We start from the raw sequence: 27,229 nt of genomic DNA, 5'->3' as shown, positions 1-27,229 counted from the left end.
GCTCTGGTGCTCTCCTGCCCTGGCTCAGGTGCCAGGCTGTAGCAAACCAACTGGTGGATTCTCCCTGAGAGACACCAGAGACGGTCGTACCATGTGTGTGTATATACCTGAAGAATTACAATATGGCCTTGGGTGGGAGAGGCAGGAAGGCAGGCATGGGCGGTTGGCATGATGGAAGATGGATGACCTTTGTAGTGTGGTTGTGGGCCACCTTGAGGGGCCAGGGAATGATCTCCTCCTGGCCAGTGTCAGATTTGTCAGTGGGTAAGGGTGCAGCTGACTGGGGTATTGGCAGTATACAGCCCAGTGCTAAGAGCGATTCTGGGTGCCAGGATGTGTTCGATTCCGGGGTCCTGGTACCAAGTAATGGGGATTGTGGTTTTTCCCCAATCATCAGGTCTCCAGGCTCATCAGAGCTCATGTAATACCATGGGTTCATTTGGTACCACAGAGGAGGGTCTGTGGTACATTGTCAGTACCAATAGTTGGACGGAGCACTCCCTAAATGAGAGTTTTGCCCAGTACAAAAAGTTTGTTGGTGCCATTTTTTTAGAGACGGTATGGTAATTGCCTCTCCCTGCGTACTGAGGCCACAGGCCACAAGAGTATCAGAGCACCTGTGTTACCATGGGCTCATCTGGAACCCCAGAGGAGTGTCTGTAGTTGGTATCTGTCATAAATATAAAGGGAAAGGTAACCACCTTTCTGTATACAGAACTATAAAATCCCTCCTGGCCAGAGGCAAAACCCTTTCACCTGTAAAGGGTTAAGAAGCTAAGATAACCTCACTGGCACCTGACCAAAATGACCAATGAAGAGACAAGATACTTTCAAAGCTGGAGGGGGGGACGACAAAGAGTCTGTCTGTCTGTGTGATGCTTTTGCCGGGAACAGATCAGGAATGCTCTTCATAACTCTTCAGAACTTCTGTTAAGTTAGTAAGTAATCTAGCTAGAAATGCGTTAATTTCCTTTTGTTAAATGGCTGGTAAAATAAGTTGTGCTGAATGGAATGTATATTCCTGTTTTTGTGTCTTTTTGTAACTTAAGGTTTTGCCTAGAGGGATTCTCTATGTTTTGAATCTGATTACCCTGTAAGGTATTTACCATCCTGGTTTTACAGAAGTGATTCTTTTACTTTTTCTTTAATTAAAATTCTTCTTTTAAGAACCTGATTGCTTTTTCATTATTCTTAAGATCCAAGCGTTTGGGTCTGTGTTCACCTAAGCAAATTGGTGAGGATTTTTATCAAGCCTTCCCCAGGAAAGAGGGCATAGGGCCTGGGGGGATATTTTTGGAGGAAGACATCTCCAAGTGGGCTCTTTCCCTGTTCTTTGTTTAACACGCTTGGTGGTGGCAGCATAGGGTTCTAGGACAAGGCAAAGTTTGTACCTTGAGGAAGTTTTTAACCTAAGCTGGTAAGAATAAGCTTAGGGGGTCTTTCATGCAGGTCCCCACATCTGTACCCTAGAGTTCAGAGTGGGGAAGGAACCTTGACAGTATCAATGGTTGGAAGGTGCAGAACACTTCCTAGATGGGAGTTTTGTTGCATCTGGTACCAAAGGGTTTCTCTATGCCGCTCTTTTAGAGATGGTACGGTAACTGTCCCCTCTCATTAGGGGATGGTACCATCCCCTCAGAGCATGAAGGTGGAAGCCTCTGGTGTCTGGGTGCCGAAGCAGAGCCAACAGCAGGACTTCTCTGTGTCGCTCTTTTAGAGATGGTACAGTAACTGTCCCCTCTCTGTGCACTAGTTGCCCAGAGTAGAGCTCAGAGCAGCACAGAGCTTACAAAAGCCCCTTGTCCGTGGAGAGCAGAGCTCAGAGCAGGGCAGAGCTCACAGCAGGAAGCCCCTTCTCAGGTTTCACTTCCAGAGCTTCCTCTGCTGGTATTGTCCTACCGAGGTGGCCGAGATGGCCACACTGGGGAACACCCATCTGGCTGGCCAGCTGCTTGGAGGAGCCTTTCCGGGGGAGTCTTCTAGTGGCTCCTTCTTCTTTCTCTCTCTCTCTCTCTTCTCCTCTTCACCACTCAACCCCTTTTGAAGTGAAGGCTCCTGAAGGCTGTGGGGATGATCCAGGGTCAACACCTACCAGAGACCCCTGCAGACTGAAGTGTTTTCTCTATAGGGAGGAATTTTTACTTCAGCTCCTAGCTCCTGTGAGCCTGCAGTTTTCGGTGTGGCAGGTAAAGCACTTCTGTGAGGGTCTCCCAGGCACAGTGAGTGTCTGGCCATCACAGGAACTGACTCCTGGCAGGAGAGGCACCGCTTGGAGCAGAGAGAGCCAGGCAAGCCCCTAGGCAGGGGGTTGTCATCCTCTAGCAGGGAGGAATATGCAGAAGAACAGCGTCTTTTCTTTTTCTTTTTTTTTTTAACTGAAAAAGAAAATAAATTATGAGTCTACCTGCCTAGATGCCTGAGGGTGGGAGGGAGAAATGCCCCCAGACAGGGAAGGAAAGTGAAATTCTTTTCCTTTTTCTCTTTTCTTTTTAAACCAAAAGAATAAAATAAAACAAAACACTAGCCTGAGTACTTTTAGGGAGAACAAAGGTAACAAACAAACACTACTTATGCTAATGACACAGATAAGGAAGGGACAACTGTTCCTTCCATCAGAGGCCAAAGGCCATAGAAAAGGAAGGGGGGAGAGGGTTCCGCCCATGCAGTGCTAAATAGCCTGAAGGCAGACCAGGAGGGAGGGAGTGCACACCTGTGGGCTCAACAGGACACTGCTACCAAAAATCTCCCATTAGAGGTGCAGGGACACACAGGCACCTATAGCGGAGCACCCATAGGGACACTACTCAAAGAAGAACCCTCTGTTACTGCCTTATGCACAGTGGCTACTACATGGGGGCCTGGGGGTTCTGGGGGACTGACAGACTCCCTGATTTGGGACAGGATAGTTTGTGGCACTTGGGGTCACTCCTGCAGGAGTGGCTGCTCCAAGAAGATGATCTCAGATTAGACAGTTGTTTCGACATGAGGAGAGTAGAAGAAGCCTAAAAAGAAAGGATGAAAGCCCTGGGAGACACAATATCCTGAGAAATCCTACAGTGATAGAGAAGTCATCAAAGAATGGAGAGACAGAAAAACATCCATAGTCCAACCCTGCAAGAAGGGACGAAACTCTACAGAAAGATAGTTTTCTAAACTCGGTGACAGGAGCACAGAGATAGGTCACTCCTGGTGTGGTCACCTATTGAGGAGACCAAATTATCTCAAAGACGATGTAAAAAGCTGAGTCTGTGGTAAGGACAAGGGTTCCAATTCATCTAAAGGGACAGAGGTTGGGGTCCGGGTATCAATTATTTGTTGTTAAAGTTCATCTTAAAATATTTTTAAAATAGGGAAGATGTAACATGACCAGTGGAGCTGGAATCAGAGGGTCCATGTTCCCAGAGGAACTGTTTCTGATGGGACAACAGGAAAACTGAGAATGCAGGGAGTTAGGCTGGAAACAACTCAGCTACATGGACAGAGCTGTGCCCAGGGTTTAATGAAGGTCCACTTGTTCAACTTAACCTGCATTCAGCTTCACCCTGCAAATGAAACAATCAGCAACTGTTTATGCCTTCACAGCACAGAGACTTTTCAATATATTATACAGTGTTTATCATGTTTAGCTGCCCATATTTATTCTGCGCTTTATCAGTAAAGTTCTATCAATGGGGATGGGCCCAGTTGTCTTAGATCTAAAATGACTAGATTTCAATTTAAACGGAGAGTCAGTTTTATGTAAGAGGTAGGGTTACTTTCTTGTGCAAAAGGAAGACTAGGGACACCAAATGAAATCAGGAACTCAGGAGTCAGACTTTACTACATTCTTCTGTAAAATATTTTTAGTGATTAAGTTAATTTATGTTTATGATGAAATATTTATATTAATAAAAATTCAGGACTAGGTACTAGTCATTGCTCCATCACCCTCTTTACAGTTCTTCCTAATGAGTTTGCCAATAGCTCCTTGCTCTCTGAAATTATATGTAGGTATCAATCAGGTTGGTATCAATCAATCATCAACAGGCAGCCAACAATAATAAAAACGGACTGTAGAATAATCGTCATTTCATTAAAGGGCACAAAACTGATGCACTAGTTCAAAGCCTCAACTCTGAGAAGGCATTTGACAGCATTTCCTTGGATGTTTTATTATTATTTTCAGCCCTAAAAATCCTCAGTTTTGCCCCTACTATTTTTGTGCCTGTAACAATAACACCTGTCTGTGTCAGGGTTCTTATGCCCCATTACCCGCAAGGCATCTGATACTAGCTGCTTTCAGAGACAGGATGTGTCTTGGACTAGATGTGTGTGTTGGATCTGACCAACTATGGCAATTCCTATGTTCCAATTTGTGTTATCAAAATCCAACTCTAACAGGACTGATTCATGTAGAATCAGAACCTTTTAAGCATGTAAGAAGGACCAACCACAGCTGCCCTTTATTCCCCACATTATATCCATTGATCATTAAATCCCAGGCCATCACCCTTGATCACCTTCATCTACCATTAGAATCAAAATTCACAACCATAAATATAGGTTTATGCTCTTTGCTGATGACTTGCAAATATATTTAACCTCTTGCCAAAACTCTGTGCCTTACCTATGAGACCTACTCCTTTTGCTTTCTGGTCTTAAAATTAACTAAAGTAAATCCACAATCATTCCTTCTGGAGCCTTTACAAAAAGATACTATTTTCAATTGCAATGGTCACCTCCCATATTTAAATGTCTAAGAGGAAAAAAAACCCCACCAACATGTGAAGGCTAGCAGGTCACAAACCTGCGGCCATGGGTTTTCAAGGCTCGCTGGAACTACTGTAGAAGGAAGCTGGTGGTGAGCTGTAGCTCACGAAAGCTTATGCTCAAATAAATCTGTTAGTCTCTAAGGTGCCACAAGTACTCCTTTTCTTTTTGGTGGTGGAGCTGTAGTTCACAAAGTGTTCTTCCCATGAAGCTTCTGAACAGGGAGATGTCTGGCCCCACCAGTTAGCTCAGAGGCACTACTTAAGTCAGAAGAAAGCAAAGGAACATAAGAACCTAAGAATGTCCATAGTGGGTTACATCAATGGTCCATCTAGCCCAGTATCCTGACTTACAACAGTGGCCAGAGCCAGATACTTCAGAGGCAAAGAACAGGGCAATTATCAAGTGATCCATTACCTGTCATTCAGACCCAACTTCTGGCAGTTGGAGGTTTAGGAACACCCAGAGCATGGGGTTGTATCCTTGACCATCTTGGCTAATAGCTAAAGCTAAGATTTTGTCACAGTTATTTTTAGTACAAGTCATGGACAGGTCAAAGGCAATAAACAAAAATTCAGAGCCAGTGACTTTTACTAATAATAACTATACAAGCCGCAGGGCAGGGGCACATGACCCCAGCCATGGCTTCAGCTGCTGACAGCTAAAGCTGAAGAAATCACAAAGGTCCAGTAAAGTTATTAAATCCATGACTGCGGGCCCAAACTGTAGCCTTACTAATAGCCATTGATGGACCTATCCTCCATGAACTAAAATTCTTTTTGAAGCTGTCTACACAAATAGGTGAATCTCTGGCTGGGTGCCACTCAGACCCTGCCTGCTTACCATACTCCAGAGCCCTGCATGGTTCTGTCCTCCTTATCTCAGATCTTCCTCCACTCCCAGTTCCTGCTTTCCAGCTTCACTCCAGGTCCCTGCTCCTCTGCCCTAATCTGACTCCAACTCTGGCTTGACCTCTGGCTTGACCCAGGGCTTGACTGCTGACTCTGGCTTCAACCTCAGCTTGTCCCCTGACTCTGACTCCAGTTTTGACCCTTAGCTTGACTCCTAACTCTGTCTTCGGCGCTGACCCCTGGCTCTGATTTCTGGCTTCCTGACCACAAGGCCTGACTGCCCATACCCTGGTCCTCACTCAACAAATCTAAATAATGGTCTACATTTCTTGTATCTTGAAAAGTACATAGATATGGCTGACATTAATTCATTTCTATGTTTTCCCCAATTTATTTAAAGTAAGTTATGGTGAATTTAAACTTTCAGACAGAGTTGTAAATGCAAATTTAGCTTTTAACAAACTTAATTTTTATTTTTTAAAACAAAACTGAAAAATCCAATTTAAATAACATTTATTTTAATTTTTAAAAAGTAACATTGATTTTTATTTGCCCTGTGCTTTGGGCATATGCTTCCCTTTCAGCAAAATTATCAGCAGCTCCAAATCAGCAGCCTGTATCTGCTTTTCCACTGAAACATACGCTGTATCTGGACTGAAGGACGGCCAACTTAAGACATTAAACACACATAAAAAAATCAAACCTGAAAAAAATAATGAGATGTACTTAAAATATCACGAGATTTTAGAAAATAATAAATATTGGGCTATTTTTAGTTGCCAGCTGGTTTTTGAGCCTTTAAGTTTCACATTTTCAAGATTTTTTCCACAAGCATGAGGACTAGAAACTTAACTTTATTTTTAATGAAAACTGAGATTTTTACATAATAATGGGACTCCAGGAGTTTTAAGAAAAACAAAATGTGAGACTCATGATAAAAATCATTGAGAGTTCGTAACACTGGTGAAACCGTAGCTCTGTGAAAGTGGGAACAGGACCTTGGCTTTCTGATAACAGGATAATTCCATCTGTCAGTGAGAACATAGCTGGCTCCAGTCTATCTCACAGGAAAGAAGTCTCAATCAGGGCCCCTGCAGAGTAGAGGACTGTCTGCTGCTGATTAGCCTAACAGTGGCTCGAATAACTCAAATTTGAACAGGGCTACAGTGATCATATTGCTAATCCCTACCTGTGAGCTGCCCTGCATTCCCCTCTCTCACCTCCCAGGTCCCCAACTTTCTGGTGGCAACTTTAAGAAATATCTCTTGGTTTATGGGTTCAAATGCCTCAGCACCCTATTACTATACACCTCAGGGCAGACTGTGTTAGTTATGAGTGCAATGCAAGCTCCATAAAATAACTTGAAGCGTGTTTGCCATGCTTTAAATGTATCCTGTATTTGCAAGCTTTGGGAACCATATTGCTGCCTCAGGACACAGATACTATTCAAGCACAGCAGGGCAATGTTGGTCTGTGTTCCTTGCCTGCATGAGTTACTCTGCAGTACAGCATTAACATGCAACCTGGTTAGTTATTGCCCAACAGCTGAGGAAGCCTGGTTTCTTTCATCCACATAACAAATTGGTGTCAACCAAGGCTGATAGTTGGAGCAGGGGTTTGCTGCTGTGCCAAAGACCTTCAGCTGTTTTGTTAGTGGAGTCAGGACCTTCACTTCTTTAGCTGGCAGGAAAAGAACAAATTGATAGGTGATACACATTATATCCAGACAGGGACGATTATGTAATCAATCATGCCTTTGTCAGACAATCCCCAGCTGAATTTTCTCTGTGCTGGCCTCAGAGGAAGGTTAGCTAACTAGCTCATTGCAAACAATAGAGGTTGCAAAAAGAGATGCTGGGGGACAAAGTGTTTTAATACACAATGGCTTTTGCGACTGCACAGATCTGATTCAAGATCTTCTTTATATCAGTAGTAAATAGAGTGGGACTATGAGAGTTTAGCAAAACCTGTTACAGGCTGAGGCTCTTTAACAAAATAAATAAAAGCTCTCTAAGTTCAAGGACCAAGAGGAAAACTTAATTTGCTCTAATATCAACCTGCTTCACCACATTGTTGATACAGGAGCTAGACTTTTTTCTATCCAAAGGTGGATCCAAATATGCTGTTTCCATTTTGTCCTCAGCTTGTATCACATCAACAAAATCCTATGCTAAACCTTTAATTAGCAAATTATTAATATAAAGAGTTACCATTCCTTATCTCTCCTGCAACCAGCTGAGAGATTCACACACACACACACACACACACACACACACATGCAGCATGTCCAATGGAATATCATGCTCTAGAAAATCTGAACATCTTCCTTTATGTTGCTCAACCGTAAGTGTCCTGCCACACACCATTAACTAATCACCAGGAATTAAAGAACAGAAATACTTTCCCATTCTTTCTAGGTACATGCAATTTCATCCCTACCCCATTTAAAAATGATTTATTTACATGAAAAATAATAACTTTTTTGTTCTCCACTCTTTCAGCCACAGAGCCTTGTCCTAAATAGGTCACAAACTGACTTTATTTAAATCCATTCTTACTAAATTGCATCAAATCTGGCAAACCAGTCTCTCTCGCGTGTGCTTATACTGTAGCAGAGGAATTGTAATGTTGTCCTTATAGTTAGTTATGTGGGCCTCTCTGTTTTTATGTTTTGAGCATTGTTGCTTTAACAAAAGAATTATAGGCCTGGTTGTTGATGAGGTAAGAAGGCTACTGCAAGATGAAGCCTACAAGCTGGGGACCTGCCCGTAGGAATCTCTTGTGTTCTCTGTGTGCTGGTGAATAAAACCAGACATAAATTATTCATAAACTATGTTGGGCAAAGTTATTAAAACATGTCGACTGAGAGAGCCAACTTACAGGAACATAATTAAATATGTCTAGAGTTAATTCGAGGTGGTACATACAAAAAGAGGAATAAAGTAGTAAACTAGAGTCTTGGTGGCTGGATTATTCTTAATCTTTGAGTAACTCTCAACCCAACTGCAAAATATATTGGGCCAGTTCCTCAATTTGACTTGAATGGAACGACTGCGTTTTACAGCAACTTAGGTGCTAGCCCATTTTTGCTTGGGTGAAATTTTTTTACTGAAACTTTTTTTGGCAAAAAATGAAGATTTGTCAACATGAAAATGTTTTGCAAATTCATACCAGTTTCACCAAATTGTTAGTTTAAAAAAACCCAAAATTGCCCAAAAATTCAAAATATTTTGTTGTTTTCTAAATTAAATATTTAGATTTTTTTCAGTTCAAAATGACTTTTTATTTCAAAGTTTCCTTTAATTTTATTTATTGTTTTAATCAATCAAAGGTTTTGTTTTGGATTGAATGAAACATTTTGTTTGACATTTTCCCCCAATTTTCCTCAAAATTGACAGTGAAGTGAAAAATCAGTTATTTGGTCAGTTCTACTTCGCTATTATATAGGATAACCATGTATCAATTATTGTAAGATACCCCCTTAAATATAACGCCTGATGTCTTGCCATCCTGTGTCAAATCAATATAGCCTTCCCTTTTCTTATATTTCAGCAATAACTATGTAAAGGATTAGAGACAGTGATACAAGTGTATGACTTTTACTGTATAAAAATTTGTACAACAAAAACACAATATTTTTCAGTTACTTTATTTCCTTGAAACACATGAGTTCAATTTGTAAGTATGCCATTTAGATGTTTATTTAGTGCTTATTGCTGTGGCACCCAGTGCCTTAACATTCAGGTTTAAGATAGCAGATACAAATGTTCCATTAACCCCAACAAACATTGCATGTATGGGAACATGGCCCTCACGTCCCAGTTCAAGGCAGTCACCCAACAGGGTGCAATCAACAAGTGACTTATTAGGTCACAGCCTTTTGAAATGTATTTTCCAGAATTATAGCAGGTGGACCCAGCAAGAAAAAGAGTACTATTGTGCCGGTAATTTCCTATTGTGTAGCTTCATGGTGTACTATATCTCTTCCTGATACTGTCGTGTTGCATTCTCAGCAGATATGATTGAATGCATGCCTAAAATCACTCTTTCCAAGAAAAATATGTCTTAGAAATTTGCCTCAATTTATCTAGTGTTCAAGTAGCAGTAACGTGATTGTATAATTATTTTCTTTCGCTCTGACACAAATTGAGCTATCCTTTTTCAGCTATGCAGCCACATTTCTTTCTTAATTATTTTCCTCATGATCTTTTCCCATGAGAACCGTGACTGTATATCATACCAATATAATTTAGCAAGTTGGATATTCTGGATAAGATACTTTGGGTAAGTCTTCATTAGTAATAAAGAATAACTGACTTATTTAAGATATAATTAGAAGTTATGTATTAATACAGAAACTCTGCCATCTTTGGTCCCAAGCCCAGTTAAAAAGGAGGAGGGTTGGCAGCAGGCTGTAAAATGTTGCCATAAACTGACACTATGAGAGCTCAAATGAATCAAGAAAATGAGGGACTATTCTAGAAATGACACACAGTGCCTCCACCTAAGTACTGTGGAAAGTAGGCAAGGGCTAGGGTACAACTTTGGATGTGTACAGTTAAAGAAGCAAGCCCAGAAAACTAAGATCAGACTGTCAATCTGGAATGTCGGCACAGTAACTGGCCATAGCATGAGCCTGACAGAGACACTGAAAAGGAGGATGGTACAGATAGCACACATCCAGGAAACAATATGAAAAGGGGAGAAAGCCAAAGATATTGGGGAAGGTTGCAAAATAATTTAACATAGGGCCTCCAACTCAAGAAATGGAGTAGTAAAATAAATAATAAAAAAGAAAAGGAGTACTTGTGGCACCTTAGAGACTAACAAATTTATTTGAGCATAAGCTTTTGTGAGCTACAGCTCACATGTATCTGATGAAGTGAGCTGTAGCTCACGAAAGTTTCTGCTCAAATAAATTTGTTAGTCTCTAAGGTGCCACAAGTACAACAAATTTATTTGAGCAGAAACTTTCGAGAGCTACAGCTCACTTCATCAGATACATGTGAGCTGTAGCTCACAAAAGCTTATGCTCAAATAAATTTGTTAGTCTCTAAGGTGCCACAAGTACTCCTTTTCTTTTTGCGAATACAAACTAACACAGCTGCTACTCTGAAACCTGTCAATAAAAAAAAGAGTGGTGATAATAAATAGATTTAGTGACAGGTTAATTTTGATCAAGCTGGCTTTTGAATGTGACCTGATAAACATAGCTAACGCATCCCAGTCTGGCTGTGGTGAGGATGAGAAGACAAGTTTCTGGGAAATGTTAGACACTGGTCTTCAGAAAATTCCAGCAAATGGGGAGCTAGTTATTTGTGCCAAATTAAATGGACATGGAGAGATATGGACAGAGTGGAGTACATGGTGGCCATGGCTATGGAACTTTAAGATAAACAACTTATTACTTCCAAAGGTGGAAGGATTAGAAGCCAGATTGACTTGTTTCCCAGCCAAAAATAAAAGATATAAAAGACTGCAAGGTGACTGCAGGAGAAGGTCTTACTTGTCAACATAGACCTCTTAGATATGTTTTTTAGAACAAAAGTACAGAGAAAATCAAAGAGAGTAACACCAAAAGTAAGGTGGCAAAAAATACAGGATAAGGCATGAAGGACTTTAGGGAGTTGGTTATGGAGAAGATGAGGTTAGCACCACATGCAAAAAGAGTGGAAACATCTTGGGATTTTCTGGTGACAAATATATTGAAGCATGTTAAGCAACCTGTGGGTGAATGAAAAGTGAAATCTTTTATTCTAAAAGAAACTTGGTGATGAAGCAAAGAAGCACAAGAAGTGATAAAATATAAGAAAAAGAAGTTTAAATTCTGACAAAGGAGTAGGAGCAAATAAGACATAGAGGAATACAAGGATGTAAAGAAATTGGCCAATAATGCAGTTGCAAAAGTAAAAACAAAGGTCTTTGAGGAACTTTATGCAAGACTTAGGACAAAGGATATGGAAAAAGACTGGCAAAAGCATGGAACAGAAATACCAAAGATATAAAGAAAGTGAGGTTCATCAAAGATGAAACTGGTAAGGAGTTGACTGATGATACTCACATAAAAGTATGTGAAGAGCATTTAAATGATGAAAACCCAGAAGAACTTTGGTGTATTGGAGCCTATCACACCAGATGAAGTGACAAATGCTGTAAAAGAAATTAAAAATAATAAGGTCCTATGCCCAGATGAAATCCCTATTGAGGCATGGAAAAATCTTAGATTAGGAGGCATCCATCTGCTTCCATCTCTGTTCTGTTCAATCATGAGATAGGAAAGGACACCAAATGCATGAAGAAAAGTATCTTGGTGCTGACATATAAGGGAAAAGACAATGCTGGCAACTGCATGAATTATTGAGGTATGAAGGGTTTCAGAGTAGCAGCCGTGTTAGTCTGTATTCGCAAAAAGAAAAGGAGTACTTGTGGCACCTTAGAGACTAACAAATTTATTAGAGCATAAGCTTTCGTGAGCTACAGCTCACTTCATCGGATGCATCCGATGAAGTGAGCTGTAGCTCACGAAAGCTTATGCTCTAATAAATTTGTTAGTCTCTAAGGTGCCACAAGTACTCCTTTTCTTTTTGAGAGGTATGAAGCTAAGTCCTACAATTAAACCATGGGGCAGAGTTATCAAAAAGAGGCTAAGAAGTGAAGTAGATATTAGCACAAATCAATATGGATTCATGCCAGGAAGGTCGACAATAGATACTGGTTTTGCACTGAGGCAGTTAGTGGAAAAATTTAGAGAGAAAAGGACAAATATTTACATTGTGTTCATTGATCTGGAATAGGCCTTTGACTGAGTTCCAAGAGAAGTCATCTGGTGGTATATGAGGGAGAAAACAATATCAGAATTTTATGTGTGGCTTGTTCAAACCATGTATGTAGGTGCAATGTCAATAGTTAGGACTTTTAGCAGTGAAACAGACAAACTATCAGTAAAAATGTGAGTGCATCAGGGATCAACACTGAGCCCTTTCTCGTTTATCCTCATCCAGTATACCATCACAGGGGACTCCCAGAAGAAGGTACAATGGCGTGTGCTGTTTGTAAATGATAATATTTTATTCAGCAAGGAGAAAGATAGTCTCGAAGAGCATTTTGATACATGGAGAGATGTGTTGCAGAGAGACAGACTCAAAATAAGCACAGGAAAAACAGAATATATGGCATGTAATTTCAATAACGTGAACACTGAAGAAGTATCCTTGAAAGTAGATAGGCAGACAATATCGAAACACAAAGTTTCAAGTATCTGGGTTCAAGAAAGACCATATGAGGAATCAGAGTAGCAGCCGTGTTAGTCTGTATCCACAAAAAGAAAAGGAGTACTTGTGGCACCTTAGAGACTAACAAATTTATTAGAGCGTAAGCTTTCATGAGCTACAGCTCACTTCATCGGATGTATTCAGTGGAAAATACAGTGTGGAGATTTATATACACAGAGAACATGAAACAATGGATGTTACCATATACACTGTAACAAGAGTGATCAGGTAAGGTGAGCTATTACCAGCAGGAGACCGGGGGGAAAAAGCCTTTTGTAGTGATACCAGTTGGAGAACACTTCAATCTCTTTGGTCACTCGATTACAGACCTAAAAGTGGCAATTCTTCAACAAAAAACTTCAAAAACAGACTCCAATGAGAGACTGCTGAATTGGAATGAATTTTCAAACTGGATACAATTAACTTAGGCTTGAATAAAGACTGGGAGTGGATGGGTCATTACACAAAGTAGAACTATTTTCCCACGTTTATTCCCCCTCCACACTGTTACTCAGACGTTCTTGTCAACTGCTGGAAATGGCCCACCTTGATTATCACTACAAAAGGTTCCTTCTCCCCCCCACTCCCCGCTCTCCCTGCTGGTAATAGCTCACCTTACCTGATCGCTCTCATTACAGTGTGTATGGTAACACCCATTGTTTCATGTTCTCTGTGTATATAAATCTCCCCACTGTATTTTCCACTGAATGCATCCCATGAAGTGAGCTGTAGCTCATGAAAGCTTATGCTCTAATAAATTTGTTAGCCTCTAAGGTGCCACAAGTACTCCTTTACTTTTCGTATGAGGAATGTGTATGTTAGAGGTATACTCAAAATAACACCCAAAAATGAAAAGCATTAGGAAGTGCAGGCTCAGATGGTTTGATCATGTAAAGTACAGTCCTGGCAACCATATTAAGAGAATCCAACAGATCAAAATTGAAGGAAAAAGAGAGGTCAATCCAAGAAGAAATGGAAGGATATCATAAAAGAAAACATATTAGCATATCATGTGATAGAGGATATAGCACTGAACAGAGCACTTTGGAGAGAAAGGGCTCATAAAGTGGACCCCATTTGATGGGATTAATGTAAGGAAGAAGAAGCATATTAATACAGAATTAGTACTGTAGTATGTCATACTCTTGGCTTCAAAGTCTTACTTCTATTGACCACATTTAGATATCTCAAATACAGCTAAAACAGCTAAATAAACCCTTTTGTTCTTAGCATCTTTTAAAGGTAACAGATGCTCCTTAGTCCTAAAACATCAGATTTCATAATTACAGCACAGGACCAAATAACTTTGCTCAGTGCAGAATGTCAGTAACAACTGTTTCTCTGCTGCTTGTAAGCCTAAAAACTAAATGGCAGCGAGAAACTCCTCTAGTTCGAACAGGAATTTGGGGAAAGTTCTATGGCCTGTGCTATACAGGAGATCCGACTAGAGGTAATAGAGTTAAAGTTTGAGTTCCCCCTAAAATTTAAATTGACTAGCTCAGCAAGTGTTAAGGGCAGTCTGTGAAGTTTGCTAGAGCTGGTCAGGAACCAAATTATCCATTCCATCCATGGGAAATTCTGACTTTTTTTTTTGTTCTGAATTGGAACAACATTTTAAAGTTTCCCGAGAAACAAAAATTCTGAAAAATTTCATTTAGGACCATCAACATGTTTCATTTTGATGCATTTCATTTGAACTTTTATATTAAAGAGGTACATATCATACACAAATTAAATATATGAATGTAATATATTTAAAATAGCTTCATACAATATAAAATCAAAACAAAACTAATCAAAACATTTGACAGTGTCAAAACAAAATGTTTCAATTTTTCCCATTGAATACTGTCAAAAGACATGTTCCTATGAAACATTTTGATTTCAACATTCCTGCATTTTTCTATAGAAAACTATTGTAAATAGTAAATCCATTGTAAATTTTTCAACCAGCTCTAATGTTCGCATTAGATTTTCACATTAGTTAGCAACAATGGCTCTTAAAGACCTCAAAGATCACTACAGCACCTACAGTGTAAAAGGAGTTATATTAAAACCGGGTACTGACATTGCAAAATGATCCTAAACCCATACACTGACCTGTCCACAAAATTCCACATCAGTGGGACAGCAGGAAAGACAATGTAGGGACAGGAATAAATAAAATATACATTTACAAATCATAATCTCCCTTTGTCCATTTCTTTATTCCCTCCTTTCTCTCTTCCCACTTCCATTCTTTTCTTTAATCTATAAACATCTTTGCTACATGTAGTGTTATCCTACTCTCCTTCTTCTATGCACCCTCAAAATCTCTAACACATTTCTCCAAGTATAACCTGATCTCTCCTTCCTTCTTCCATTCTTTACAACACCACCTCAGCCACTCATTCTCTAATCCCACATCTCTTCACCCCCCACTGTTCCTCCCCACAACATCACTCCACCTTTTTCCTTTGCTTCCCTCACCTCCTGCTGACTCCCTGGAGGCTGACACCTCAGAGAAAGCCAAAAACATTGGGCTTCCCTCCCCTTCATGCCAGCTGACAGCCCCCTAATTGTCAGCTTCTGCAAGAGCGAACTTGACTCTCCTCTTGAGTGCTATTGAGAAGCATCAGCATACAAAAGCAAGGAGAAAGATGGACAGTGACTGGGGTAAATACTGTTCATCTCCAAGAACACAGAAGCACTAACCAATCTATATAGGCATTAATAAGATAAACAAGGTGTCAACAACCCACTACTTCCAGGGAGCACTGGGCAGCTGGGCTTACTGCTGGGAATGGTTGGGCAACATTCTGTTACACTTGGTAATCTGTCACACCAAAGAAGTCTCATTGAAGTGAATGGTCACCTATCCTCCCAACCCCTACAAATGGCTCATTGAGGTTATGTCTACACTTCAGAGTCACTCATGGTGCATGTAGAGTACATACAGTGCACATACCCCTAGCACGGGTATAAACTGCTGTGTAGGTGTGAGACACTGCTTAGGCAAGTAGAGTAAAGACATGCCATGGTATGTAGGGTATGTATCTACACAACGCTCTATGCTCCCAAGCAGTGACTCCCCGTCTACAATGCTATTTTTAGCTGCTGTATCCCTGCAGCCAGAGCCTTTCCCCACCACAGGGAAAGGCTCCAGTAGTGGGAAGGGTCTGGAAGCAGGGAAGCAACAGGTTACTGCAGCTCCCCACTGCCAGAGCTTTTTGGACTGCAGGGAAAGATTCTGGCAGTGGGAGGCAGCGAGAAAGGCTCGAGCAGCGCCCTGTAGAGGGGAAAGTGGGGAGCTGCTGGAGCCTTTCTCACTAGCTTCCCCCTGCCAAGGCCTTTCACTGCCACATGTAGCTACACATTGCAGTATGAACATATCCTGCTTTTCAATAAGGCATGTAGCTACTCATACCCTGCATGATGCTGCCAGTGTAGACAAGGCCTCAGAGGTGTTGTAGAACAGCACGGGAGGGAAGATATCAAGTGAGGAGAGCAAGGGGGTTGGGAGCCTGGACACCTGGGCTTTCTGACTCTGTCTCTGATTCATTGTGTAGCTTTCAGCAACTTATTAGTGGACAGATTGTAGCTCGCCTTACAGGGATGTGCAAGGTTGGGCAAAGCATGTAAAGAACTTCTCTCCATTCTTGCACTGCTGCAGAAAGGGCAATCACAATCTAAGTCATTGCACACCTGGAGCTTAAGAAGTGAGGACGCACACACTAGTGCAGGACCAAAGCTGCTGTAATGGGAGCTGGGCCATGGTTCTGTTTCCCATTCCCAACACTGGAATGGAACACGGGGGGAAGGGAAAGATGCATTCTACACTGGCATGTGCTCTCCGAATTTTCCTGGAGCCACTTACACTAGTTCAGCACTATTACTGTAGCCAAGTCTCTCCACACACCACCTTCTGTAGCCTCTGCTTTAAAAAGTCAAAATACAGCACCCAGCCTCCCTATGTCATGTGTAAAATAGGTATAGTAATGTTTACCTACTTCACAGGTGACGCACCTTTTAATTAATGCTTGTAAAGCACTGTGAGAGCCTTGGATAAAAGGTGCTATGTAAGTGCAAATGTAAAGATGTTCTTATCAATAAAGCAGAACAGGAGAGAGATAGAGAGAATGAATAATTAATGTGAAATTCTAGCTCTATTTCCCACCTAAGCCACCATGCCAGGTCCCAGGAACTCTTAACACAGAGATTGCCAAATATAGGGCTGATGGTATGAAAGAAAAAAAGAAAAGATCAACTTTAAAAGCAGGGTTCAGAGTAGCAGCCGTGTTAGTCTGTATTTGCAAAAAGAAAAGGAGTACTTATGGCATCTTAGAGACTAACAAATTTATTTGAGCATAAGCTTTCGTGAGCTACAGCTCACTTCATTGGATGCATTTGGTGGAAAATACAGTGGGGAGATTTATATACACACACAGAGAACATGAAACAATGGGTTTTATCATACACACTGTAAGGAGAAAAAAGAAAAGGAGTACTTGTGGCACCTTAGAAACTAACAAATTTATTAGAGCATAAGCTTTCGTGAGCTACAGCTCACATCGGATGTAGCTCACGAAAGCTTATGCTCTAATAAATTTGTTAGTCTTTAAGGTGCCACAAGTACTCCTTTTCTTTTTGCGAATACAGACTAACACGGCTGCTACTCTGAAACTGTAAGGAGAGTGATCACTTAAGATGAGCCATCACCAGCAGCATGGGGGGGAAAGGAGGAAAACCTTTCATGGTGACAAGCAAGGTAGGCCATTTCCAGCAGTTAATAAGAACATCTGAGGAATGGTGGGGGGAGGGAGGGTGGAGTGGGGGGGAGATATAACATGGGGAAATAGTTTTACTTTGTGTAATGACTCGCCCATTCCCAGTCTCTATTCAAGCCTAAGTTAATTATATCCAGTTTGCAAATTAATTGCAATTCAGCAGTCTCTCGTTGGAGTCTGTTTTTGAAGTTTTTTTGTTGAAGGATAGCCACTCTCAGGTCTGTAATCGAGTGACCAGAGAGACTGAAACGTTCTCCGACTGGTTTTTGAATGTTATAATTCTTGATGTCTGATTTGTGTCCATTTATTCTTTTATGTAGAGATTGTCCAGTTTGACCAATGTACATGGCAGAGGGGCATTGCTGGCACATGATGGCATATATCACATTGGTAGATGCGCAAATAAACAAGCCTCTGATTGTGTGGCTGATGTGATTAGGCCCTATGATGGTGCCCCCGAATAGATATGTGGACAGAGTTGGCAACGGGCTTTGTTGCAAGGAAAGGTTCCTGGGTTAGTGGTTCTGTTGTGTGGTGTGTGGTTGCTGGTGAGTATTTGCTTCAGGTTGGGGGGCTGTCTGTAAGCAAGGACTGGCCTGTCTCCCAGGATCTGTGGGAGTGATGGGTCATCCTTCAGGATAGGTTGTAGATCCTTGATGATGCATTGGAGAGGTTTTAGCTGGGGACTGAAGGTGATGGCTAGTGGCATTCTGTTATTTTCTTTGTTGGGCTTGTCCTGTAGTAGGTGACTTCTGGGTACTCTTCTGGCTCTGTCAATCTGTTTCTTCACTTCAGCAGGTGGGTATTGTAGTTGTAAGAATGCATGATAGAGATCTTGTAGGTGTTTGTCTCTGTCCGAGGGGTTGGAGCAAATGTGGTTATATCGTAGAGCTTGGCTGTAGACAATGGATCGTGTGGTAGACAATGGATTTGGATGAAAGCTAGAGGCATGTAGGTAGGAATAGCGGTCAGTAGGTTTCCGATATAGGGTGGTGTTTATGTGACCATCACATATTAGCACCGTAGTGTCCAGGAAGTGGATCTCTTGTGTGGACTGGTCCAGGCTGAGGTTGATGGTGGGATGGAAATGGTTGAAATCATGGTGGAATTCTTCAAGGGCTTCTTTTCCATGGGTCCAGATGATGAAGATGTCATCAATGTAGCGCAAGTAGAGTAGGGGCATTAGGAGATGAGAGCAGAGGAAGTGTTGTTCTAAGTCAGCCATAAAAATGTTGGCATACTGTGGGGCCATGCGGGTACCTATCGCAGTGCCGCTATTTGAAGGTATACATTGTCCCCAAATGTGAAATAGTTATGGGTGAGGACAAAGTCACAAAGTTCAGCCACCCGGTTAGCTGTGACATTATCGGGGATACTGTTCCTGCCTGCTTGTAGTCCATCTTTATGTGGAATGTTGGTGTAGAGGGCTTCTACATCTATAGTGGCTAGGATGGTGTTTTTAGGAAGATCACCAATGGATTGTAGTTTCCTCAGGAAGTCAGTGGTGTCTTGAAGATAGCTGGGAGTGCTGGTAATGTAGGGCCTGAGGAGGGAGTCTACATAGCCAGATAATCCTGCTGTCAGGATGCCAGTAACTGAGATGATCACTCTCACAGATCTTGGTAGACAGGCCAGTCCTTGCTTTCAGACAGTCCCCCAACCTGAAAAAAATACTCACCAGCAACCTTACAACAGAACCACTAACCCAGGAACCTATCCTTGCAACAAAGCCCGTTGCCAACTCTGTCCACATATCTATTCCGGGGACACCATCATAGGGCCTAATCACATCAGCCACGCTATCAGAGGCTCATTCACCTGCGCATCGACCAATGTGATATATGCCATCATGTGCCAGCATTGCCCCTCTGCCATGTACATTGGTCAAACTGGACAGTCTCTACGTAAAAGGGTAAATGGACACAAATCAGACGTCAAGAATTATAACATTCAAAAACCAGTCGGAAAACACTTTCAATCTCTCCGGTCACTCGATTACAGACCTGAGAGTGGCTATCCTTCAACAAAAAAACTTCAGAAACAGACTCCAATGAGAGACTGCTGAATTGCAATTAATTTGCAAACTGGATACAATTAACTTAGGCTTGAATAGAGATGGGGAATGGTGATCATTACACAAAGTAAAACTATTTCCCCATGTTATTTCTCCCCCCCACTCCACCCCTCCCCCCACCCCCGCACTGTTCCTCAGGTGTTCTTGTTAACTGCTGGAAATGGCCTACCTTGCTTGTCACCATGAAAGGTTTTCCTCCTTTCCCCCCCCATGCTGCTGGTGATGGCTCATCTTAAGTGATCACTCTCCTTACAGTGTGTATGATAAAACCCATTGTTTCATGTTCTCTGTGTGTGTATATAAATCTCCCCATTGTATTTTCCACCAAATGCATACGACGAAGTGAGCTGTAGCTCACGAAAGCTTATGCTCTTATAAATTTGTTAGTCTCTAAGGTGCCACAAGTACTCCTTTTTTTTTTTAAAAGCAGGGGCACGCAAAACTGGCTCATTATCTGAGCTCAACCTATTAAGTCTGGCCTGTAAATTAATCAATAATAGTTTACTCCCCTTCCCCTCAAGCCAATGAATTGAGGCTATCCTTATAAATTTCCTCATTAATGTAGTTCCACTTTCATTCAAGGCTATTGAGTTCTTTTAGTTTGGAATGAAAGACTGTGCCCAAGGAAGAGACCATAGACATGATTTCCATTATAGGCATTTCTTCCAGTCCCACCTACCCCATATAGTCAGAACATTAATTTTCATGATGAAAGTTGAGGCTTCAAATGAATTAACAATGCAGGACTACAGAAGATTTCATTTAATTTGAAATGTCAAGCAACAACATTATTTTAATCAAGAAATATTAGTTCTTTTAAGCTTTGGCTGGCTTCTCCTTTTGTGTTGTGGTACTATACGTATATAGATATAGATATATAGAGAGAGAGAGTGTGTGTGTGTGTACTTTGTGCTTGTGTTTCCAGACTGGATTAAGTATTGAAAGAAATGGTCAGTAATGAATATTCCATGTAGAGATAGGATGATATCCATTTATAATGTCCTATAAATATTTTATAATTGATTGCAATTGGATATAGATAACATTATCTCTAGTTTCCTGCTGGTATTAATTGCACTCTATATTATTTTTTCACAGACCTGGTAGAATCTGCTTATTTATTTAATTGTGTTTCTATTTCCATGAAGAAGTTAAATTGCTTCCCGGAGGCGGGAAACAGGACACTGATATTAATTTTTCTCTGTGCTATTAAGTTGCTCTGTTGCACTAATGATTCAAAGGATCAATTAAAAAGAAGGACAGGGATAAATTTCACTGCTGGAAAATAGTCTCACTGAAGTTGTCTGGAGCCTTTGTTTGAATAGTCTTTTACAAGGCAAGGGCAAGCACAGTGGAGGATATTTGCCAGCTATCTTTTCTGTGTTCTTGAATCACGTTTCCATTGTCCACTTCCCTCACCCAGCAGTATCCCCTCAGAGTTCTTTGGTCCTGCTTCCATCTGCAAGTCTGAGCTTTTCCCTTCAGCCTCCTCATGTCTTTGCTCCATCATCCACTCGAACCCCCTTCTAACCTCACCCAGAGTTTCCACCTGCATCTCCAATCCTCGGATCTTTTCTTCCATCAGCTTTATCAGGCTTCACTTCATGCAGATAAAACTCTTTTCAGGTACCCCCTCCAGAATCATGTACATGCCGCAGCTTCTACATCCAGTCATCTTCATTGTGTCTTCCACTACTTGGGTCATTACCACTGCTGCCTCTGTGTCTGTCATAGTCTTCCCACCTAAATCCTGTTAGTAAATACTTCTCCTCCAACAGAGCTCCCACTCAAACTCCCCTGTTTATAGCTCTGTTTGCTGGCTCCTGTGCCAATGCAGCTGTCTGTGCAGTTCTCATCTCCCATGTTTAAGAAAGATTAATTCAAACTGGAACAGGTACAGAGAAGGGCTACTAGGATGATCCGAGGAATGGAAAACCTGTCTTATGAAAGGAGACTCAAAGAGCTTGGCTTATTTAGCCTAACCAAAAGAAGGCTGAGAGGAGATATGATTGCTCTCAATAAATATATCAGAGGGATAAATACCATGGAGAGAGAAGAATTAAGATCAATACCAATGTGGACACAAGAACAAATGGATATAAACTGGCCATCAGGAAATTTAGACTTGAAATTAGATTAAGGTTTCTAACCATCAGAGGAGTGAAATTCCGGAACAGCCTTCCAAGGGAAGCAGTTGGGGCAAAAGACCTATCTGGCTTCAAGACTAAACTTGATAAGTTTATGGAAGGAATGATATGATGGGATAGCCTAATTTTGGCAATTAATTGATATTCAACTATTAGCGGTAGATATGCCCAATGGCCTGTGATGGGATGTTCGATGGGGTGGGATCTGAGTTACTATAGAGAATTCTTTCCTGGGTATCTGGCTGGTGAGTCTTGCCCACATGCTCAGGGTTCAGCTGATTGCCATATTTGGGTTGGGAAGGAATTTTCCTCCAGGGCAGATTGGCAGATGCCCTGGGGTTTTCGCCTTCCTCTGCAGCATGGGGCACGGGCATAGGTGGAGGATTCTCTGCACCTTGAAGTCTTTAAACCACGATTTGAGGTTAGGGTTCTGTTACAGGAGTGGGTGGGTGAGATTCTGTGGCCTGTGTTGTGCAGGAGGTCAGACTAGACAATCATAATAGTCCCTTCTGACCTTAAAGTCTATGATTTGGCATTTATTTCTCATGGGCGTTTTCTGGCTAAATCCTGAAGTCTTTATCCAGACATGCACTCCATATAAGATTACGTATCTCCAGGCTCCATCAGACACTTGACTTTCTATCTGATGTTTTGCCAATTATATAGGTAGCACTCTTCAAGAAATCACAGATAGATGAGAAATGTTACTTGTCACTTCCCTTTATTTGTAAAGTAAAGCTCTGCAGGCTTCCTTTTCCTCTCCCCATAAGGAAAGGCCCCTTCTCCTCATTTTAGTGCAGTAACCAAACAGAGATGTGGGAGGAAGCAATTGTTGTACAAGTACTTAGGACCTCAAAATGAATCAGGAATAACCTGAACAGAATATATTATTGCCAATATGACAAGGTATTCATGCTGTCCTGATATTTTTATGCAATTTTGTCTTGTCTGAAGGACAAAATAAATTTCTAACAGCAATAAATAAACAATACAAATAATAAAAAGAAAAGGAAGCTGTCATGCCAAAAGTCTGTCTAAATGTTTGAGTTTCTCCAAAGTAGTCAAAATCATGTTATTTTTATAACAGTTTTGAGGACAGACTCTGCTCTTGCTTCCACTGGAGTAACTCTGGATTTATACTGGTGTAACCAAAGGAGAATTGAGCCCTACCTTTACAATAGTACATAGGAAATTAAGAGCTAAAGTGGACAACAACTCAACTCAGGGGACAATGGGGTGCAAGCTATCTTGAGCAGGTGGGCAAGGATGGGCAGACAATGGATAGAGTCTCGGCTCTCTCTTTGCCAAATACCACAGCTGAGCCTGCATAGCCGAAGCTATATTTTGCTGGTATTGGCCAGCAGCAAATTATTATCCCCTGAAATACAGCAGAAGAAGTGGGGGAATTGCATCTCAGAAGGGCACCAAGACACAAAGTCTCCCAGGTCTACTTCCGTGGTAACACAGCTTATGCATCTTTCCTTACTCAAGACTGGAGTGAAGACCTTAAACAAAAAGCTCTAATAATATTAGGATAATTTCAGTACAAAAAAGAGGAGTTCTGTAGAGTAGTTAAATAATTTACTATTCTAATTAAGTTCTACTCGTGTCTTGTCTAAGTCATTCCTCTCTCCCAATCCAATTCCCTCACATATGCAAACACAAAAGAACCAGAGAAGAGGAACAACCACAGGGAATGATTCCTATACACCTATTCTGGGTATTTACTAAGGTTAGCATCAGTCAAGCTCAAAATTCAGCGAATTAGCAAAACTAAAAATACTGGTACTTCTAGTAATTCTGCATTTTCATTTAATTTGAAAGTCTTAAGTAAGACGTAGCATTATTATTTGGTTATTCAGAATGTAATCATATCATCAATTTTTACCCTTTAGTAAGACTCTTAACTTCCCTTCTTTTGCTATTTCACTAAACAGAGTCAAGACAGGGACTGGATTCGTGTTAAAATGAAGACCTAGCCTTGTATCTGATTATCACAAATATGGAAATTCTTTCTTTCAGAATGAATCTTCAGCTAGTTCTATAGGGGTCTTCCATGAAAAGAGATGGAGGCATCATTGTAAAGGTTTCCAACTACCATACAACCACAAGATTAGTCACCATACTCCAAAAACTCATCTTGATCAACTCTGGAATTAGTTAAAATTAGTCCATCTGTAAGGGAGAGCAGGTTTCAGAGTAGCAGCCATGTTAGTCTGTATCCATAAAAAGAAAAGGAGTACTTGTGGCACCTTAGAGAGTAACAAATTTATTAGAGCATAAGCTTTCATGAGTTACAGCTCACTTCATTGGATGCATACAGTGGAAAATATAGTGGGGAGATTTTATATACAGAGAGAACATGAAACAATGGGTGTTACCATACATACTGTAACAAGAGTGATCAGGAAAGGTGAGCTATTACCAGCAGGAGAGCAGGGTGGGTGGAGGGGGGGAACCTTTTGTAGAGAAAATCAAAGGGGGCCATTTCCAGCAGTTTACAAGAACAGTAGGAGGGGAAATAAACAAGGGGAAATAGTTTTACTTTGTGTAATGACACATCCACTCCCAGTCTTTATTCAAGCCTAAGTTAATTGTATCTAGTTCGCAAATTCATTCCAATTCAGAAGTCTCTCGTTGGAGTCTGTTTTTGAAGCTTTTTTGTTGAAGAATTGCCACTTTTAGGTCTGTAATCGAGTGACCAGAGAGATTGAAGTGTTCTCCAACTGGTTTTTGAATGTTATAATTCTTGACGTCTGATTTGTGTCCATTTATTCTTTTACGTAGAGACTGTCCAGTTTGACCAATGTACATGGCAGAGGGGCATTGCTGGCACATGATGGCATATATCACATTGGTAGATGCACAGGTGAACGAGCCTCTGATAGTGTGGCTGATGTGATTAGGCCCTATGATGGTGTCCCCTGAATAGATATGTGGACAGAGTTGGCAACGGGCTTTGTTGCAAGGATAGGTTCCTGAGTTAGTGGTTCTGTTGTGTGGTGTGTGGTTGCTGGTGAGTATTTGCTTCAGACTGGGGGGCTGTCTGTAAGCAAGGACTGGCCTGTCTCCCAAGATCTGTGAGAGTGATGGGTCGTCCTTCAGGATAGGTTGTAGATCCCTGATGATGCATTGGAGAAGTTTTAGTTGGGGGCTGAAGGTGATGGCTATTGGCGTTCTGTTCTTTTCTTTGTTGGGCCTGTCCTGTAGTAGGTAACTTCTGGGTACTCTTCTGGCTCTGTCAATCTGTTTCTTCACTTCAGCAGGTGGGTATTGTAGTTGTAAGAATGTTTGGTAGAGATCTTGTAGGTGTTTGTCTCTGTCTGAGGGGTTGGAGCAAATGCGGTTGTATCGTAGAGCTTGGCTGTAGACAATGGATTGTGTAGTGTGGTCTGGATGAAAGCTGGAGGCATGTAGGTAGGAATAGTGGTCAGTAGGTTTCCGGTATAGGGTGGTGGTTATGTGACCATCGCTTATTTGCAACATAGTGTCCAGGAAGTGGATCTCTTGTGTGGACTGGTCCAGGCTGAGGTTGATGGTGGAATGGAAATTGTTGAAATCAGGGTGGAATTCCTCAAGGGCTTCTTTTCCATGGGTCCAGATGATGAAGATGTCATCAATGTAGCACAAGTAGAGTAAGGGCATTAGGGGACGACAGCTGAGGAAGCGTTGTTCTAAGTCAGCAATAAAAATGTTGGCATACTGTGGGGCCATGCGGGTACCCATCGCAGTGCCGCTGATTTGAAGGTATACATTGTCCCCAAATGTGAAATAGTTATGGGTGAGGACAAAGTCACAAGTTCAGCCACCAGGTTAGCCATGACATTATCGGGGATACTGTTCCTGACAGCTTGTAGTCCATCTTTGTGTGGAACGTTGGTGTAGAGGGCTTCTACATCCATAGTGGCCAGGATGGTGTTTTCAGGAAGATCACCGATGGATTGTAGTTTCCCCAGGAAGTCAGTGGTGTCTCGAAGATAGCTGGGAGTGCTGGTAGCGTAGGGCCTGAGGAGGGAGTCTACATAGCCAGACAATCCTGCTGTCAGGGTGTCAATGCCTGAGATGATGGGGCATCCAGGATTTCCAGGTTTATGGATCTTGTGTAGCAGATAGAATACCCCTGGTCGGAGTTCTAGCGGTGTGTCTGTTCGGATTTGTTCTTGAGCTTTTTCAGGGAGTTTCTTGAGCAGATGGTGTAGTTTCTTTTGGTAACTCTCAGTGGGATCAGACGGTAATGGCTTGTAGAAAGTGGTGTTGGAGAGCTGCCTAGCAGCCTCTTGTTCATATTGCGACCTATTAATGATGACGACAGCACCTCCTTTGTCAGCCTTTTTGATTATGATGTCAGAGTTGTTTCTGAGGCTGTGGAGGGCATTGTGTTCTGCATGGCTGAGGTTATGGGGCAAGTGATGTTGCTTTTCTACAATTTCAGCTCGTGCACGTCGGCAGAAGCGCTCTATGTAGAAGTCCTGTCTGTTGTTTCGACCTTCAGGAGGAGTCCACCCAGAATCCTTCTTTTTGTAGTCTTGGTAGGAAGGTCTCTGTGGGTTAGTATGTTGTTCAGAGGTGTGTTGGAAATATTCCTTGAGTCAGAGACGTCGAAAATAGGATTCTAGGTCACCAGAACTGTATCATGTTCGTGGGGGTGGAGGGTCAGAAGGAGAAGCCCTGAAATAGGACAGATTCTTCTGCTGGGCTAAGAGAGCAGTGGTGTCATAGCCCACATATTTATATGTAAAAATAAAAACTCAGCATGGATTGCCATGTCAACAGTAAGGACTAGTAATGACATTTTTCTGCAGAAAATTTCAATTTCGATTTTATTTTATTTTATTTTCTATCCAGAAAAGCAATACATGTATTTTCTTTCAGGTCACTTCTACCCAACTGAAATATTTTGTTTGTTGAATTGACCCTAAATGTTTCATCTGAGTCAGCTCAACATCAAAGTGCATTTCCCTATGGTGGTACATTGCGTCATAGGTAGCACTCTAGCAAATTCACGGTCCATTTTGGTCAATTTCACAGTTAGAGCATTTTTAAATGGTAAATTTCATGATTTCATCTATTTAAATCTGAAAATTCATGGTGTTGTAATTGTAGGGGTTTGTGGGGGGTGTCACAAGGTTATTGTAGGGGGGTTGCGGTACTGCTACTCTTACTTCTGCGCTGCTGCTGGCAGCAGTGCTGCCTTCAGGGCTGGGCAGCTGGAGACTGGTGACTGCTGGCCAGGAGCCCAGCTCTGAAGGCAGAGCCACTGCCAGTAGCAGCGGAGAAGTAAGGGTAGCATGGTATGGTATGCTGCCCAGCTCTGAAGTCAGCACAGAAATAAAGGTGACAACACTGTGACCCCCATAAATAACCTTGTGAA

The sequence above is a fragment of the Dermochelys coriacea genome, chromosome 2, assembly GCF_009764565.3.
Source record: "Dermochelys coriacea isolate rDerCor1 chromosome 2, rDerCor1.pri.v4, whole genome shotgun sequence".
NCBI classification, from domain to species: Eukaryota; Metazoa; Chordata; order Testudines; family Dermochelyidae; genus Dermochelys; species Dermochelys coriacea.
This window is presented reverse-complemented; position numbering follows the sequence as displayed.